We start from the raw sequence: 17,944 nt of genomic DNA, 5'->3' as shown, positions 1-17,944 counted from the left end.
ATTTTACCTAATCAGCAAGGGAATGTAACTACTCTTATCCAGGAAATGAATAAATGACTCTACATCTTCTATGCATTCACTGGTTTATCTTTGTTGCCTTAGTGTAAAAACTCATCTTTGTGAGGAATATGAATTTATGTTATTCTTTTCCTTTATTTCTTGTTTCTCTACTTCATTCTTCTTTCCCTGACATGGTTGCTTTTCCCTCCCCACCCCTTCACTTCTAGAAAAAAAACAACCTCATTATATTATATTATGCAGTCCTTCTCACCTTGTACCATTTCCTCTATTAATTATCAGTCTTTTTCATTAGTTCTCTAGTATCTTTATTGACAACTCCCTCTGATTTGTTTGTTTTTTTCTTTTTTTTACAGTCAGTTGTTATCAAGAACCACAAAGCTCTTCTATTCATATATTTTAAAATAATTTTTCAATCACAAATTGGAAAAGCACAAATGTCAAAGGCTTTTCAGCTGCAATACAGAGCCCACCAAAAAGTAATTACAGCCTGATACTTACTCCACTACAATGAATAAATAGGTGATACAGTTTATAAGTATTTCATTCCTTATCACACAACTAATTCTTACCACTAAATCACTTATGTCTTCATAGAAATGCAAGAAGAAACAGTAATAAAATGGAAAACAACCTTGATACTGAGTGATTGTCTGAACTGGTTTGTTGGTTTTGTTGGGGTTTTTTTTGGTTTTGTCATCTCTAAGACTTTATACCATCACACATGCAGTTGATATTTATGAAAGTGAAATTCTGATGTTTTCACTGTGATCTCAATTCAGTAAGAATGTTAAGCTCATACTGAACTTTAACCTCTGAATGTCTCTACTGAAAGCTAGCCACATAATCAAATACTACTCAAATCTAGACCTAGATTCTTACCCTCAAGTTTATTTTAGGTAAAGGCACTTTTTGGTGATTTTGTTTTCCTAGTCAAGAAGCAGAAGAGCATCAGAGGCAAAAAGGCTAAAAGGCTTCAGGATCTTGCACCAGGTGCTTACTTAATTCTATTTATGCTACTATCTAGCAAGTTGCTGATAGTCTCAGTTATCTATGTACTTCAAAATAATTAACAGTGGTTCAGCAAGTTCATTAACTAAATCCTTTAACACTCAATAGGGTAAGTCGTTCAGACATGCTGATTTTTACTGTTGTATACACCACACATTCATTACTGCCTTTCCATCAACAAGTTAATAGAAAAACTCTACAACCTTCTCCCTCAATTTCCTAATTAAGGAAATTAGGAAAAACTCCCTAGTTTTTCCTCTAGTTAAGAAACAATTGGTAAGTCATCTAAAAAGCGATCCTTGACAAAAAAGCTTGAAAAGAAAATCTGAAAAGGAAGCTTGTTTGCTAGTTTGCCTCTCTTTCTAAAGTTCTAAAATTCTGCATTTTTATAATTCCCCTCCCTTCTGAGGGTGAAGTCTGCTCCTCCCTGGGGCCCAGGTTAAGGACATCACTAGGAAACCTCCCAGTCTCATACAGGCTGGGACTATTACCCGCTACTGCTTTTCCTTGTTGGTGGCAATGAAGCTGCAGTGCATAGTCTGAGGACAATCAGAAGTGACTCCAGGGCCTTGGGACAGTTCCTAAAGGGAATCTGGAGCACAGGTTATTTTTTCCTCTCTCCTTCCAGTTGCAGACAGCAACACTGGAAGAAACAGATGGGCTCAGTCTATTAATACATGTCTCTGTGGCTGATGTCACTGCCAGAATTTGGGGTTTTTCAATAGTGGCATGGCCTACACAGCACCAGACTTGCTGGGGTCAGACAGTTCTTCAGAGTGGGAAGAGGATCTTTGCTAGGGGGGCTGATTGACAAAACTTTAAAGTAGGCTTGAAGAAGGAGGGGGATAACATCAGGCTTACCTGTGACAACCTGTGGGATGACATGCCAAGGTTAGAGGGACAGGTGCTAGTGAGGGCTCTCAGCCTGTTGCTCTGAGACTTGCTGGCTATACTGGCACACACCTGAAGTCTTATGGAGATGAGCCAGGGGCTCCTGAGGTAATAGGAGCCAACAGGGAAACAGTGGTGAAGCACCTCAGAAAAGGTGACATGGCCAACAGCCCAGCTGAAGTACCCCTACACCAATGCACACAGCATGGACAACAAACAGGAGGAGCAGGAAGCCACCATGCTGCTAGAAAGCTATGACCTAGCTGTCATTACTGAAACCTGGTGGGGTGAATCCCATGACTGGAGTGCGGCTGTCGAAGGCTACAGACTGTTCAGAAGGGACAGGCAAGGAGGGAGGGGAGGAGGGGTTGCCCTCTGCATCAAGAAATGGTTAGAATGTGAAGAACTGTCTCTGAAGAATAGCCATGAGCAGGTTCAAAGCTTATGGGTAAGAATCACAGACCAAGGGAACCTTGTTGGTGTTCACTACAGGCTGCCCAATCAAGGGGAGCCTATTAATGAAGCCTTCTTACTCCAGCTACAGGAGGCATTGCGCTTGCAGGCTCTCATCCTGCTGGGGGACTTCAACCACCCCAACATCTGATGGAAAAGTAGCACAGTGAGCTGTAGGCAATTCAAGAGACTGTTTAAGCCAGGTAACAGACAGCCCTGCCAAAGGGGATCTGATACTGCACCTCATGGTCACCAACACAAGTGAACTAATCAGCGACACCAAGATTGGAGGCAGTCTGGGCTGCAGTGATCATGCACTGGTGGAGTTTGCAGAAGTCCTGAGGGATATGGGTCAGGCAAAGAGCCAAGTCAGGACCCTGAATTTTAGGAAAGCAAAATTCCAGCTGTTCAAGGAGTTAGTCAATAGGACCCCCAGGAAACTGCCTTCAGGGACAAGGGAGCAGAACAGAGCTGGCAGAACTTTAAGGATGCTATCCATTGAACACAAGAGCTTTCAATACCCAGATACAAGAAATAAGGAACAGAAGGCAAGAGACTGGCATGTATGAGTTGAGACCTGCTGGTCAAACTAAAGTACAAGAAGGAAATGCATAGGCAGTAGAAGCAGGGACAGGTATCCTGGGAGAAGTATAGGAACACTGCCTAGTTCTGTAGGGATGGTGTCAGGAAGTTCAAAGGCACAGCTGAAGCTGAACTTGGCAAGGGATGCAAAGAATAATAAGGGCTTCTTAGGGCATGTCAACCAGAAAAGGAAGGTCAAAGAAAGCATACTGTCCAGTCACTCCTTAATGAGCAAGACTAGCAAACTGGTGACAACAGACAAGGAGAAGGCTGAGGTACTCAACAACTTTTTTGCCTCAGTCTTCACCGGCAACCTCTTTTCCCATACCTTGAGTGGATGGACCACAAGATGGGGACTGGGGGAGCAAAGTCCCTCCTACTGTAAGAGAAGGTCAGATTCATGACCACCTGAGGAACCTGAATGTACATATGTCTATGGGACCTGATGAGATGCATCATAGTCCTGAGGGAACTCGATGATGTAGTTGCCAGATATTTTCATGGTATCTGAAAAAGTCACAACAGTCAGGTGAAGTCCCTGATGACTGGAAAAAGGGAAACATCGCACCCATTTTTAAAAAGGGTAGAAAGGAGTACCCTGGGAACTACCAACCTGTCAGCCTCACCTCTGTGCCAGCAAGATCATGAAACAGATTCTCCTAGAAGCTATGTTAATCTCAGGGAGATGATTCGAGACAGCCAGCACAGCTTCACCAAGGGCAATCAATATAAGCTGAGGGATGAAGGTATTGAGAGCAGCCCTGTGGAGAAGGACTTGGGGGTACTGATGGATGAAAAGCTAGACACGAACCCAATAATGCATGCTCGCAGCCTAGAAGGCCAACTATATCCTGGACTACATCAAAGAAGCGTGACCAGCATGTTGAGGGAGGTGATTCTTCCCCTCTAGTCCACTCTCATGAGAACCCACCTGCAGTGCTGTGTCCACTTCTGATGCCCCCAACACAAGAAGGACATGGACCTGCTCGAGCAGGTCCAGAGGAGGCCACGAAGAGCATCAGGGGACTGGAGCATCTCCCCTGTGAGGACAGGCTGAGAGAGTTGGGGGTGTTCAGCCTGGAGAAGAAAAGGCTCTGGGGAGACCTTATAGTGGCTTCCAGTATTGAAAGGGGCTACAAGAAAAATGGGGAGGAACTCTTTATCAGAGAGTGTAGGGATAGGATGAGGGGTAATGGTTTTAAGCTAAATGAAGGTAGATTCAGATGAGAACTAAAGGATGAAATTTTTTAGAATAAGGGTGGTGAAACACCAGAACAGGTTGCCCAGAGAGATGGTAGATGCCCCATCCCTGGAAACATTCAAGGTCAGGTTGGACAGAGCTTTGAGCAACCTGATCTAGTTGAAGATGTCCCCACTTATTGCAGGTAGGGTTGGACTAGATAGACTTTAAAGGTCCCAACCAAAACTATTCTATGATTCTATGAATTAGGCCAGAATGCATTCTGCCTTTCATGCTCTTCTGTAACTTGGTAAGCTAAGTCCACAAAAGACCCCAAAATTATGACTAACAGTATAGTATACTAGTAGAATAAAAGCCAAGTGCCAATACATCAGAAACATTTTCTAACAGGCTGTATACCACACCACAGCATTATAATTTCACTGCCTTGTTACTCTGCCAAACAAAATGTGTGTCAATTTTAATAATTATGCAATACATCATATCTACCCATTTCACTTGCTTCTATCATGCCTTTATAGGAATATCAACATAATAAATACTGAAGGTCATTTATATAAGAGAACATGTTCTGGAGTTATAACATATAAAGATCCTTCCCCTTGGTCTGATGTGAAACACATCCTGTACCATTTCATCATCATGACAGTACTGAACTCAACAAGCAAATAATACCTTCACACTGATGCTCCATTTCTTAAATTTTTCTTAAAAAAAAAAAAAAAAAGCAAAAGGTAGAGATGTGGTAATTTCAGCTTTTGCAATAACATATTTTTGTTTCTAATCCAAATCTGTACTCTTTAAAGAGTTTGATATTCCAGACAGAATATAAAACCTTTAAACTACTTCACACGTAATGACTTTCCGGCTCTACTTAAGCCTGTACAGCCCAGCACCTCTTATCTCCCTGAAGACAGTAGAAGCTCTAAACTCTCAGCTCCCCCACAGTAAACTCAGGTTTTAAAGACAGCATCCACTTTTTTCCGTCTACTGACACAGGATGCAACCCAGAAAACAAGCCTACAACACATATTTAAGTGTTCTTCACACTTAGATTGACACCTCACTCCTGAAATTCAAACCCTGCTTAATTAAAAAAAAATACTAAAAAAACCCAACACATAGCACTTTTACTTGCTTCTTCCTATTTTTTCTTGTACCTATATGGTAACATTATTCCAACTGTACTTTTCACAATAAAAGCAGAACAAGAGAAAAGATCACAGGACACTCTGTAAGGCACCACTCATTGATGTGTTCAGGGTTGGATCAGAAGGAGCAATGGAACTGGGAACCACTGACCCAATGGCTCTACTCTTTTTTGCTTATTTGCACTTCATCCTACAGTGCCTGAAGCCACTGACATAGCTGTCTCCCAGCAAACTTAATCAAAAACTCATTCATATTGCACTGTTCAGTCACTGTAATTTGTCACAGTATTTCAAGAATTTACATCTGTAGAACATCTATATACATATATATCTATATCTATAGAACAGCTCTCAGTAAAAGGACTCAGATGTGCAGCAGAAACTTAAGGCAATTCACCGATTATATTCCAGGCACAGACATTTCAAAAATCATGCAGAGCCATTCTTAAACTTGAATTATCAGAGAAAGACATGGAAGTCCCTTTGTTGTGCTCTGTTCTTATACAGAAGCCAACAATTTATCTCAGAGTACAGAACGTGCTCTTCAGCTTTAAGTACTTGGTAAAAGAGTTTGTAACATTGAGTAGCGTGGCCTCTCCTGAATGACACCTTCTGATTATCACAGTAGCAATAAAAAATATTTGTAAGTACACTATATTTAAAAATTGTAAAAAAATTTTTCACTTACACATATCAAAAGATTTGGCAATCACGCACAGGTCACATCATATAACACCACACAGGAAGGGAAGCAGATGTAGGAAACTCAGCTATTAAAATACATTCCAAATTATAAAAGTCCCAGTAGGTAGTCTAAATTCTCACTAAATATTCCATTAATATTCTTCTTCAGGAGAGGGAAGATGGCTCTTTATAATCATAGTTTAACAGAAGCTATACCAATTTCAGAAGACACCAAATAGCATTTAGTCAAGGCTATAAAATCTGTACAAGGTACAGTATGCTTGACATCACCTCAGAGCAAAATGTTCCAAACCATTTAAACTTTGCTCTTTCAAAACTCCTGGATGAATAACCATACTTGTCCTAGTGGACACACAGAGCACATCCAGTGCAAATACACTTAATCTTTATTATACTATTCTGAAAAAACTTTCCAAACCTTAAATCCACATGAAAGTCTCCACAGTCTCCAATAAGCTAAGCAATCAGTCCTCCCAAAACTTCCCTTTCCAACTTTGTTTACACCCATCCCTGTCTACCTATCTTCTTCAGTTTATCACACATTCATCCCCTACTGCATTCTTACAGAATTTAAATGTGATTTATACTCTCCTCTTTCTTTTGCAAAATATGTTACATTCTTCTTCTTTTGCAGGCTAACAAAAATAATTGTTATAGATATTCTGGTCTAATAGATGTAAAAGAGAACCTGCTAATCTATAAATGAGATTCAAAGTCTTCAATGTCTCAGCACCTTGGTACCTATGTATTTCATATAACAATTAGCTTTACTTACATACCCATAAGCTAATGCTGATAATACAGATTTTTTTTTTTTTTTTTTTAAATTTAGATCTGTGGTATAACATGAAAGAATCCTGACTAAATCATAATACTAACATGCAAAGGCCTAAAGTAAATTCTAAGATGGGCTATAGAAGAGAAAGCAAAGCTGAAGCACTCAAAAGAATTAAAGCTAACCTGCAATATGTTACAGTAGTTCCATAAAAGAGAGTGCTACAGCAGATTAAGGAAGGAAGTAGCTATAACATGGATTAGGTAACAGCAACTGGAATATAGTCAAAAAGAAACCTTTTGACAAATCCAGCAGTTGTCAAAACAACCCCTTGCCCAACAGTCTTTAAAAAAGGTTGGGGGGAGCTGTCAAAACTTTGACATGCTAGCAAGGGCTTTCAAGGAAATAAAAATTAGCAAACCAGTTGATACAAAAATCAAAATCCACTATGCCAACTTCTCTTAAGGTGAATTCAGGGAGCAGGACATGACGGCACTTCTCAGGGGAGGAGAGCTCTGACTTTTTACAGTTCAAAATCTCATTGTCCTCTATACAAGGAAAAGACGAGGAAAAAATTACAAATTATTAAGTATTTGCAAAGATGGAACTAAAGATGCAGGCATTCTTAAACACAGAGTAAACATCGAAGTAGATTATCACTTAATTCCTTAATCAGTAGAATATCACTTAATTGACTTCATGTATGAGAGAATTTTACCCCAGGGATATTTTTAAGATCTCTAAGACTAGAGAAACGAGCAATAGAGAAAGCCCTATCACAGAACGCAACCACTATTTTATTCCTACCTTTTAAATTTATGCTTAAATAACAGTCAGAATCTCTGACCAGAGCACGGAAAATCTCCTTACAATTGCAGAGAAGTTCCAAAATCTGACTGCACCCTAAAGAACCAAAGGCAAACTGAAGAATGCAATCTGTCTAAAAACCAATTTATCCTACAGCTTCCTGATAGGCAGCAGGTCCAGTTAAGGGTACACATGAATTGTTTTAACACATTAATGTGGGATGCTTAGAACTGAATTAGAGCACATCACCTTCAGGACATACATTTTCATTTGTCTCACCAGGTATTCACGCAGTGCATCACCACTGACAGGTCAACAGCTGCAGGACTCAGCAGAGATCACTCCTTCATACTCCCCTACAGATACTGAGAAGGAGTACAGGGGCATCGCAGCCAGCTAGCAAAAGTCTCTGGCTAATCTGAATTACTCTGCTGAGTGCAGACAAGCCAGCTACGACTCACTGACTAGCCTTCACTGCTGTAATGAAGAGTTGATCTAACTGACAAAACAAACAAAATAGTCAATGAATCCATTTTATTTTCAGACAACACATTTAATATTTTCTTTTCCTTGACAATGTAATGATTTGTTTTCTTCTTGTTCTATTATTATTCTTACTAAAAATCAATGTCTAAAACATGACAACAGAAATTTTCATAAAAACACAGAACAATTAAGCATAAAAATCAGACAGGCCAGTGACTTCAGAGTTAAGACAGTTCTATGTTTATTTCTTATCTGACCATTAAATGTCACCTAACCGTGCCTTGATAACTGACCTGGAGAATGGACATGGTGTAAATGCACTAAGCTGAATGAGTAAGAAAAACACTCCTGGAAAAATTAGAAAGAGACTCACAGGAGTTTATACATACTGGTAGCCAGTATTTATTTTGGAGAGCAAATTAAGTAAGAAAGGCTGACAGAAATTAAAATATCTTTTGCTGTACAACAAGTACCATGTATGATTCAAGTCTTTTACTAGTATACCTAATGTATTCATTTTAACCTTCTCCAAAAATATTCATAAGAGACTGAATCAAAACAGCTATCAAACAAGAACTCTATGTAGTTCTACCATGAAAACTAATACAGAGCTCCTTGCCTTCCAATGGACAACACCAGCCTGGAGTTCATTATCTAAGAAATAATTACACAAGTTTTCCCTCAATAGCCATTCTTTATACATATGCTAACATCATATTCTCATATAAATGGATTGTCAAATATACATACATATGAGAATTGTTTACAAACATAAATACAAAAGCTTGCCACGATACACTTCAATATATAATATAAAAGATGCCACAGAAACAAGAAAAATTCACTGACTAGCTAATATTTACATTCTGCTAGAAAAGAACAGGATGAGAAGCCTTTAAATGTTTACGGTATCAATGAAAAAATCCAAACAAAAATATTTGACTGTCAGAATATTTTAATTCATGTGGAGATTTTAAGAGCTTTTCTGGTCTATACCCACGTGCTAGATCCAAAACGCCTAGGAGATTAAATAGTTTCAAGCTGATCATGACAGTCTTGTGAGGTCAAAAGAACAGTGATAAATCAGCATACTGATACACTAAAAGAAAGAATAAATGCATAACAGAGCAAATTACTTTTCCTGATGTCTTTGAGGAATGAATATGGGTATGTATGCATGCAAGCACATACATTTGCGTGTGTGTGTGTGTGCACATGCACAGAGCGCCAATATACAATTTCTCTGCATTTTATACTTCAGTTACTGGTCTTAGCAGTACTGTTCCCAAGAGAGCCTCAAAAGCAGGCAAGCAATCTTTCCTTCGGCTGTTTACTGCTTTCCCCTTTAAGTCAGAGTGGGGATGATACAGGAAGAACAATGCAAGGCACAGAAGCTGCTATTTTGCAGTCAAGAAGCACAAACTTCCTGATTTAGGAGTTGGGATTTGGATTTCCTCTATACATCTTATAACATAATTATAGTATTGCTTCTAACTCAACATGACTCATGCAAGACCATTTTGTTTTCTGTGGACTCAAACGTGTGAGGATGCCAAGAGTCTGAGTTCCTGGCTCACAGCAAAAATACCTCTGCCTTGAAGAGCAGCTTTGCCCTCTGAAGCTGTTCTGCACTGTGCTGAATTTATTCCCATGGGTTTCCTATTCACTGTAAAAAAGGTTACTATTGTAACCCTGTGTAGTGTGGGATTTGCTGTTTGGTAAGGATAGTTTCCTCATACGGCTGCTACAGCCTGGCAAGTTCAACATATTGCTTGCACTATCCAGAAATACTGCCCATGCACATTCACTGCAGAATTAACGGAGGCAGATGAAATCAGTCCAGAACATATCACACCACTGCAGAATTAATGGAAGCAGATGAAATCAGCCCAGAATGTATCACACTTGACACGCAGCAAAAAGTAGTTACTACAGCAAGAAAAACCAGTGATGCCTTGAGGACATACTGCAAATACATCTCTCTGGCTAGGAAATTTTGTGTAAGTTAGGAAAGTCACACATCACTGTAAAATCATGAGTCATACATTTAAGATCTGTTAAATATTTAATGAGAAGCCTCATGAAACATCACTAACAAATGGAGATGAAAATAATAAAAAAACCACACAACACTTTACTTGTACTAAGCCAGATTTCAGTGTGTACTACAGACATTACTTGTTACCACAGTAAGAAAACAAGATAGTGATTATAAACATTGTCTAAAAACAAACATAAAGCTGGGAATAGAGCTAGAGGAGAGAGAGAAGGTGGAGAATAGAAACAAGTTAAATTTCCTTGCTGGAACTGTGTGTGTGGAAATCTATAGTAGGTGACTGTACTAAATTGATTCCCCCACTCCACAAAACCTTGGGAAACATTCCTTTTCCATTTCAAAAAGGACAATCGTGTTTAACATACTAAGTAAACAAAGCTGGGAGATGAATGAAGAATGCCAGAAAAGTTTTCCAGTTTGCTAGTGAAACACAAACAGAAATACAAGGCTGTGGTTAGGTTCAACTACCTATCATACTAACTATTCACTCCTGAAAAAAAAAAATGTTTGCCAGGCTTTACTGAAGTCCACATCACAATACACAAAATAATCTTATTTTGAACTAGCCAACCCATAAACTTCATCATGTGTCCTAACTTCCCTTTCTAATGGGACTTCAAAACATCTGCACATCAGAGGCAATGTTCAAGCTTACAGACCTCCTCAGACATAAAAACATGTTTCATGTTTGAGACACCACAGCATCACACAGATCAAGTCTGAGCTTTTCAGCAAGCCCTACACTTTGTTCTCAGACTTAAAACAGTTTCATCATTTAAAACCTGTGAAAATCCAGAGAACTGATCGACACCTGCTCCTTACCCCCAGAGGAACAGCATACTGTATTTAAGCAACTGGATACATGGGTTTTCTGCACAAGTTCTCTACATCTAGTAGTCCTATGAAAATATAACCAAAACTATAATTCAAACATTCCCCTGTAAACCTGCAGTCTGCTTGTCTCAAGCTGATTTAAGGGAGCACATACTCTGCTTTTTCCTCTCGTCTGGATGGCAATTTTGATTTAAACACTCTGACAAGTCACTCATTCGGGGCCAGTTTTAAAGAAAATAATTGTTTTAATCCAGTGATAAGAGTTTGATTAGGCTTGTGATTTCTAAGAATTTATTTAAGTAAGGCCAGGTTACAGATGACAGCTTGCCTAAATCCATGAAGAAACAGAGTAATTTGAACATTAAAGTCCCTGAAAATATGACTTATGATGATTTAATCTTTCCACAAATGGGTACAGAATAAAAACAGAACTGTTATGCCTGGAAAATAAAATTGCCAACACAAATACTGTAGCCTAAGTAATTTTCTAAATAGCCATATTACTTCCCAATAGTAAAATACATTTGCTCTGTATCCAGACAGATAGTGAGCAAATGCACTGAACATAAAAATATAATTTAGTTTTAACTCTTCAATCCTGGGTTTATTTAGGGGAAGAACTTGAACAATTTGAAGTTTTCCAAATAGTAAATAAAAACAGATTAAGAGCTCCAGATCATACAATCCTCAACCCCAACTAACTGATAGTTCTTTTAGCATAATATTGTCACATTTGGAGCAACTGACAGTGACATCACTTCATATAAGAAAATGCCCTCAGTACAGATATTATCCAATGGATACAATATATATCTTATGATACATTAGATGTAGCTGCTTTAATCGCTGCTGTTATCAAAACTCATGAATAAAAGTGACGTCAACATCTATTGATTCAGTAACATTAAGGACTGTTGATCAAAAATGCTTTCATTATTAAAGCTAGAGAATTTTGTACATGGACTCTCAACAAACTGTTAGGGATTGGCAGAGTTCAGAGATTAGCCCCTGCCATCTGCATGTGAATATGTATCAAGTGTTCACTGGATTAGTAAAAAAGAAGTTAGTGATAACAACTAAAACATAGACAGCACCATTTAAAGAAAGACTAAGGAAATTATTTCGGCCCATGGGATTTCTGTATCAGATACAATGATACATTCAGAACATACACTGACCCTCCAGATATTCTGCAACACATCACTTCTAATCATGTCTTCAAACAAAACAAAAAAATTATCCAAGGATGGACCAGTTGAGACACTAGCATTTGCCAACAAGAACGACTAATATTAGTGCATTTGAAGGCCAAAAATCCAGGCAGCTTCCAGGAAAAATTGTAATTTGACCCACTACCTTTGCCTAAAAATCTGAATTTACGTGATTCAAAATGTGGAATGATTCCCTCTCTTAGTATTTTGAGATCATACCGTGAACGCTGCTGCCCTGTACTCCTCACAGAAAATCCTTACCTGAGTTCTCAGACTTACACATCAAATTCCCATAACTAAGTCTCTGGTGGGCTGTAATACTACATTCCCTTGTACTTTTCTGATAAGTTTCCTGTTTATCATTTCACAGACTTACACTTGAAAGCACTGCTGATTATATAATTTTTGTCACTCTGTAATGGCCTAAGCACACCCTTGCACAGTCCTTCAGCCCCAGTCTGGATTCACTGATACTTTAGAGTATCTCAGCTGAGATTAGAACCACTTGGAGCACATGGGACCCTCTCCAACAATCCTGTGGATCAAGGTACAGTGGGCAGCATCTAAATCAAAGCCTTTGTCCCTTGCATGCTACCTTCAGCACTCTTCCCATGTGCAGAACTCAATGGTTAAAAAGAAAAAAAAAAATTCTCATCGTCTACTATTTTATATTATGACCATGTCATAACACAAACTTGATAGGTGAGAAAAAAATATGCCAGTCAACTAAATGGAATCATGAAGAAAATCGACCTCAAGAAAATGGGGAAAAAAGCGTCAAGTATCTAGTAACTATTACCTTGCAAATTATAATAGTTTTTCTCTATGGTGATCATGACTTTTAAAGATTGCCACTGTTACTCTGCTCTTGGCTACACTTCACACACCGGACACAGTATTATCTACCCTTGGCAGTATCTACCTTGTCCTTAATTACAGGCATGGCACCTCCAACCAAGGGCGTGACATGAACTATGACTGCCCCTGTGGATGGAAGCAATGAAAGGAACGAGGATCATGAGCTTCACTGAAAATCCTAGGGTCATACCAATATTGCAACGGCATCGCATATGGAAATTTACACCCACCTTAAAGAAAACTGGCTTGGTTGATGTAAGATCTTAGAACCATCACCCAGTTTCATCCTGGATATTTCAACCTGTTTCTCAGAAGTATTCCAGGAAAGAAAAGAGAGAACAAAAGCACAAAACTAGAAGTTGCACAGAACAATGCATGGAGCACTGTATTTGCAAGTCTTTAGCATCCATGGCAACTTCCTTGGCATTATCTCAAATTCCCCTGGCCACAGAGACATTCTCTATCTTTTAAGAAAAATCCTAATTGCCATTAGACCAAAATGGTGAATAACAGTTGACATGACAAACTATGTAGACAATCTATTGTTTAAACTAAGAAACATTTCAGCATCTATTTCTATGAGGTAAGAAGGTAGAGAACGTTATATATAGCATATCAAGTGAAACTTCAAATCTGTTTCAAATGTAAATAAGTACACTGTATCCAGGAAAAGGTGAGGAAGGCAATACAAAAAACAAGACTGTCAAACTACAAACCTACATTTAATTATCAATCACTAAAGTAGACTATACGGAAATAATTCGTGATTCACTGTATAATCTAAAATAGAAATTGTGGTAGGTGAAAAAATTCCTTTGGCAAGAAGCAAGTAAAACAATTGCCTTTTTTAAAAAGTATTTTAGTTGGGTTTCTCAACCATATCATCAGATATAGATTTATAAAAAGCCTAATACCTTTAAGATGCTTAAGTTCAATTTTCATCTGAATTTTTAAGAGCTCTCAGATTTTTATTTGTTAAACACTTTCTACTACAAAAGTCTGATTAGCTGCAATCAGTGACGTAAAGCCAGATACAGTCCAACTTTGTTCTGCAAATCACATTATATAAAGCAAGGATAAGCCTAAATTATAGTGAAAAAATTCATCAGATTGATAAAATACTTTGAGATAAGCAGCTCAAAAATTATCCCTGAACCAAATAGGATTAAATTTAAACATCTCTGACACACAAAAGTTTCAAGCAAAGTGAATTCTAGATGCTACCTACAAGATACACAATCTTCCGTGTAACATTCTTCGAGCATTGTTTATCTTTCAGTAAGGATCCCATGGTCCATCTGAATGCAGATATTTAGCAACTCAAAGACTAGATTCCATACGTCACCACTGTTCCCCAGGGTCTCACCACTAAAGTAAGCAACTCCCATGAGTTCCCATGAAATAAGAGGCATCCTGTAGTATTCATGTGGATTTGGGAAGCTGTTTTCAGATTTCACTTACACTAGACAAAAATGCTTCTCTCATCTTCAACTCCATTACAGTAATGACCTCCAGAAAATCAGAAGCATCACTTCTACCACCACCACAGCTATATTTTTTGTAGATATTCTCTACATTTTTAAGGAAACCCACTCACACTGGAATGAAGCATGACATTCCCAGTCAGGCACAGGCATTACACTTTATCTCAGTCTAGTTCCCAATAATTATGTAACGTCTCCCACTAAAACACAGTATTTGGCTTTGTCATAATGTGGGCGTGGTCACCCCTGCCATGGACAAAGAGGCCAAGGTCTTGGCAAGGTCATTTATCATTGTAAATATATTCAATCTGGCCTGTCACAGAAGCAGGAAGATAGGCAGTAAGTTAATTAGGAGAGAAAATAAAGTACAGCCTCTTCATTCTACTAAAGCTCATTTCAGTCTTTTAAAATGGGGGAAGATTATCTTTACAGAAACTCTAACTCTAGTTAGAGTTCTTACTGTTTGTATTCTTTGGTAAATTTATCTTTCTGAACCATCATCCTGATTCCAGTGCTCATTTTTCAGTCAGTAACTAGTCTCCTTCCTTCTCCCAATTTCAAATAATTTTTCAGTTCATATGTATGTCCCATCTTGAATTTTTCCCTCCTTTGCTTTCTTGGTTAAAATCTCTCTCAACTGAGGTGACAGAAATCACAATTTATACTGACCGATGATGGGACATCAATACCTGCAGTAATCCACAATTTCTGGAAGGGACTGCTACAAGGACCTTGCATTTTGTGCTCTGCAACAGACTGCTGTTGCTGGCTTTGAACAGCACACTAGTCCAGTTAAACACAACTACGCTGGAGTTCTGGTGATGTCATGCTTGGCAAACACCTGATTAAATAAGTGAAGATATTGTTTCTAAAAGGTCTCTAAACACAGTACTGTTGTAAAAAGCTCTAAATGTAGTACTGGCTGTACGAAGAGGCAACCACTATATACTCGAAACCTGCATCAAAGGCTATGGAGTAGCAGTGCACTAGTTTTTATATTGTAACTTCAGCCCATCAGCATCTTCTTGCGAGGTCAGGGTTTGAATCGATCCCTTCTTTCCAAATGAACTCTAAACCCCAAAAGGTATTCTTTGATTTGGAAATCTTTATGATTATTAAACATTTATACTTAGCAAAAAGAGATAAAGGACATCCCTTCTTATCTGTGTATTAGAGGTGTGTTCCTTCAAACACAGGTTCAAGCCTGTAACCATTCACCTCCTCATCAAGTACCACAGAGGGTAAAAAACTGACTCATTTGGACAGTTCAATTTTGCTTTTCTTAAGGCTGTTATCAGACATTCTGTCATATTCTTTAAGATATGCATTGCCTTTTCATGCCTACAGGCACACTGTAATACTATCCAAAAAAAGAGACATGAATAAAATTCAGGTTGTCCTACAGAATTTGTCTTGCTTGTATCCTGAATTTGGTTAAGATACGACATTGTATGCACTCTCACGAAGACTAATATTTCATTATAACAAGATACATCTGGACATTTATGTGCACACATAATAATCCAAAGCATAACTGCCAATTGGGGAAAAAAAACATCTTCAGTTTTTAGAATTCTATAAACCATATATTTGCAAAGTAAAATACTACAAACAAGTAGTAGATAGAGCTCCTCTATTCAGACATTAATGTTAATCCCCATCTCTACTAACCATACCAAGTACAATTGCTTCTGAGGGTTTCCACAGAACAGAGCAGGACGGTCAGTGATGTGACTGTGCTACAGCTTCTAGATCTAGACACAGTGAAGCCCCATACAAGCCCAGTTCCAAGAGGTAACAAGGGAACTGACACCTGACCCAGTGCCAGCTCCTTCCAATGTCTGCAGGAATTCTATCTAATCTGAGTTCTGCCTTCTCTGGCTGTATGCACTTCTCTAGCATATTTTAAAAAAAACATCTATTGCTGTATTTCTCCATTACAGATCAGAAACAACCCAAACTTGCAGTGGAGAGAGCAAATACTTTCTAAAACAGCCAGGTATAAAACCATAATTCATATAGAGAAAAAACATGGATAGCATTTTAAAATATACTACGAGGAGATTATACGTATGTGCATGTCCAACAAACAAACAGTTCTTCATAGAGGCCTGTACTACTAGTATACTAAAACCAGTATTTAACTGCAAAAATGCAGCTGACAGTAACGACCATAAAGTCAAAGCCAAGAGAAATGTAGCCCAACTGGAAAAGCATTAAGATACATACACCCCAGAAAATCCAGGACATGACATACTTAGTAGAGACTAGCAAAATACGGAATCACCACTTCATAACAGTGAAGTCTTTGGTCAAGCAACTTCACAGTCTCATAGTAGATTTTGCACTTATTTAACTTTACTGGCTGCTGAGTTAAGTCAAACTTCCCTCAGTAGGCAAGAGGCTAGTCCAGCAGAGAGAGAACTGCAAAAACTACAAGAGTAAATATCAAGACATTAATAATACTAATACAGGACGCTAAATAAAGATACCCTAGCCTCATTTCAACTTATTTTTTTCTATAATAAAAAACCCTAACTGTACCTTTTAAAACTCAAGGGAACAAACACATCCATACCCAAGTCCCTTATTACCAAGATAACAGCAAAGTTTTTTCATCAGATCCTACAGAACTCCCAAAAAGGTACTAACCCTAAGCAAGGCTGCTGAGTAAACAAAGAGAAGACTGATATATCACAATAAGGTGGAATGAGACATGAAAACCTCTTGCCAGCTCATATCAAAGGCTCTGCAGGTTATCAGTTTCCCTAAGTGAGAAATGACCTCAATGTCAGGAAGGCATAATCAATGAAGGAGGTTCCTGGAATGCACTGATGGTAACTTCCTTCTCCAAGTGATAGAGAAGCCAACAAAGAGAGGTGCTGTGTTGGACCTTGTTCTCACCAAGAAGGAGAGACTGGTGGGGAATATGATGCTTAAGGGCAGCCTTGGTTGCAACGACCATGAAATGATGGAGTTCAAGATCCTTAGGACAATGACGAAAAAGCACAGCAAGCTCGTTGCCCTGGACTTCAAGAGAGGAGACTTTGGCCTCTTCAGGGATCTGCTTGGTAGAGTAGCATGGGATAAAGCCCTGGAGAAAATTGGCATCCAAGAAAGCTGGCTGTTATTCAAGGTTCACCTCCTCCAAGCTCAGGAGTGATACATCCCAACAAAGAGGCAGTCAAGTAAAAACACCAGGAGGCCTGCAGGGATGAACAAGGAGCTCCTAGACAAGCTCCAAGAATAAAAGGAAGCCTAAAGAGGGTGGAACCAAGGACAGGTAGCCTGGGAGAAATACAGAAAAAAAGTCCAGGTAGCCAGAGATCGGATTAGAAAGGCCAAAGCCCTGACAGATTTAAATCTGGCCAGGGATGTCAAGGGCAACAAGAAAAGATTTTACAGGTATGTCGGTGATAAA

At 38.7% G+C, this 17,944-nt stretch overlaps 1 protein-coding gene across 5 annotated transcripts in view; it reads right to left on the bottom strand.

The window, feature by feature from the left end:
• GULP1 (GULP PTB domain containing engulfment adaptor 1) overlaps positions 1–17,944 on the bottom strand; it is a 164,969-nt gene that overhangs the window by 105,889 nt on the left and 41,136 nt on the right. The window lies entirely within an intron of this gene.

This window comes from Athene noctua, chromosome 7 (assembly GCF_965140245.1).
Source record: "Athene noctua chromosome 7, bAthNoc1.hap1.1, whole genome shotgun sequence".
NCBI lineage: Eukaryota > Metazoa > Chordata > Aves > Strigiformes > Strigidae > Athene > Athene noctua.
This window is presented reverse-complemented; position numbering and strand designations above follow the sequence as displayed.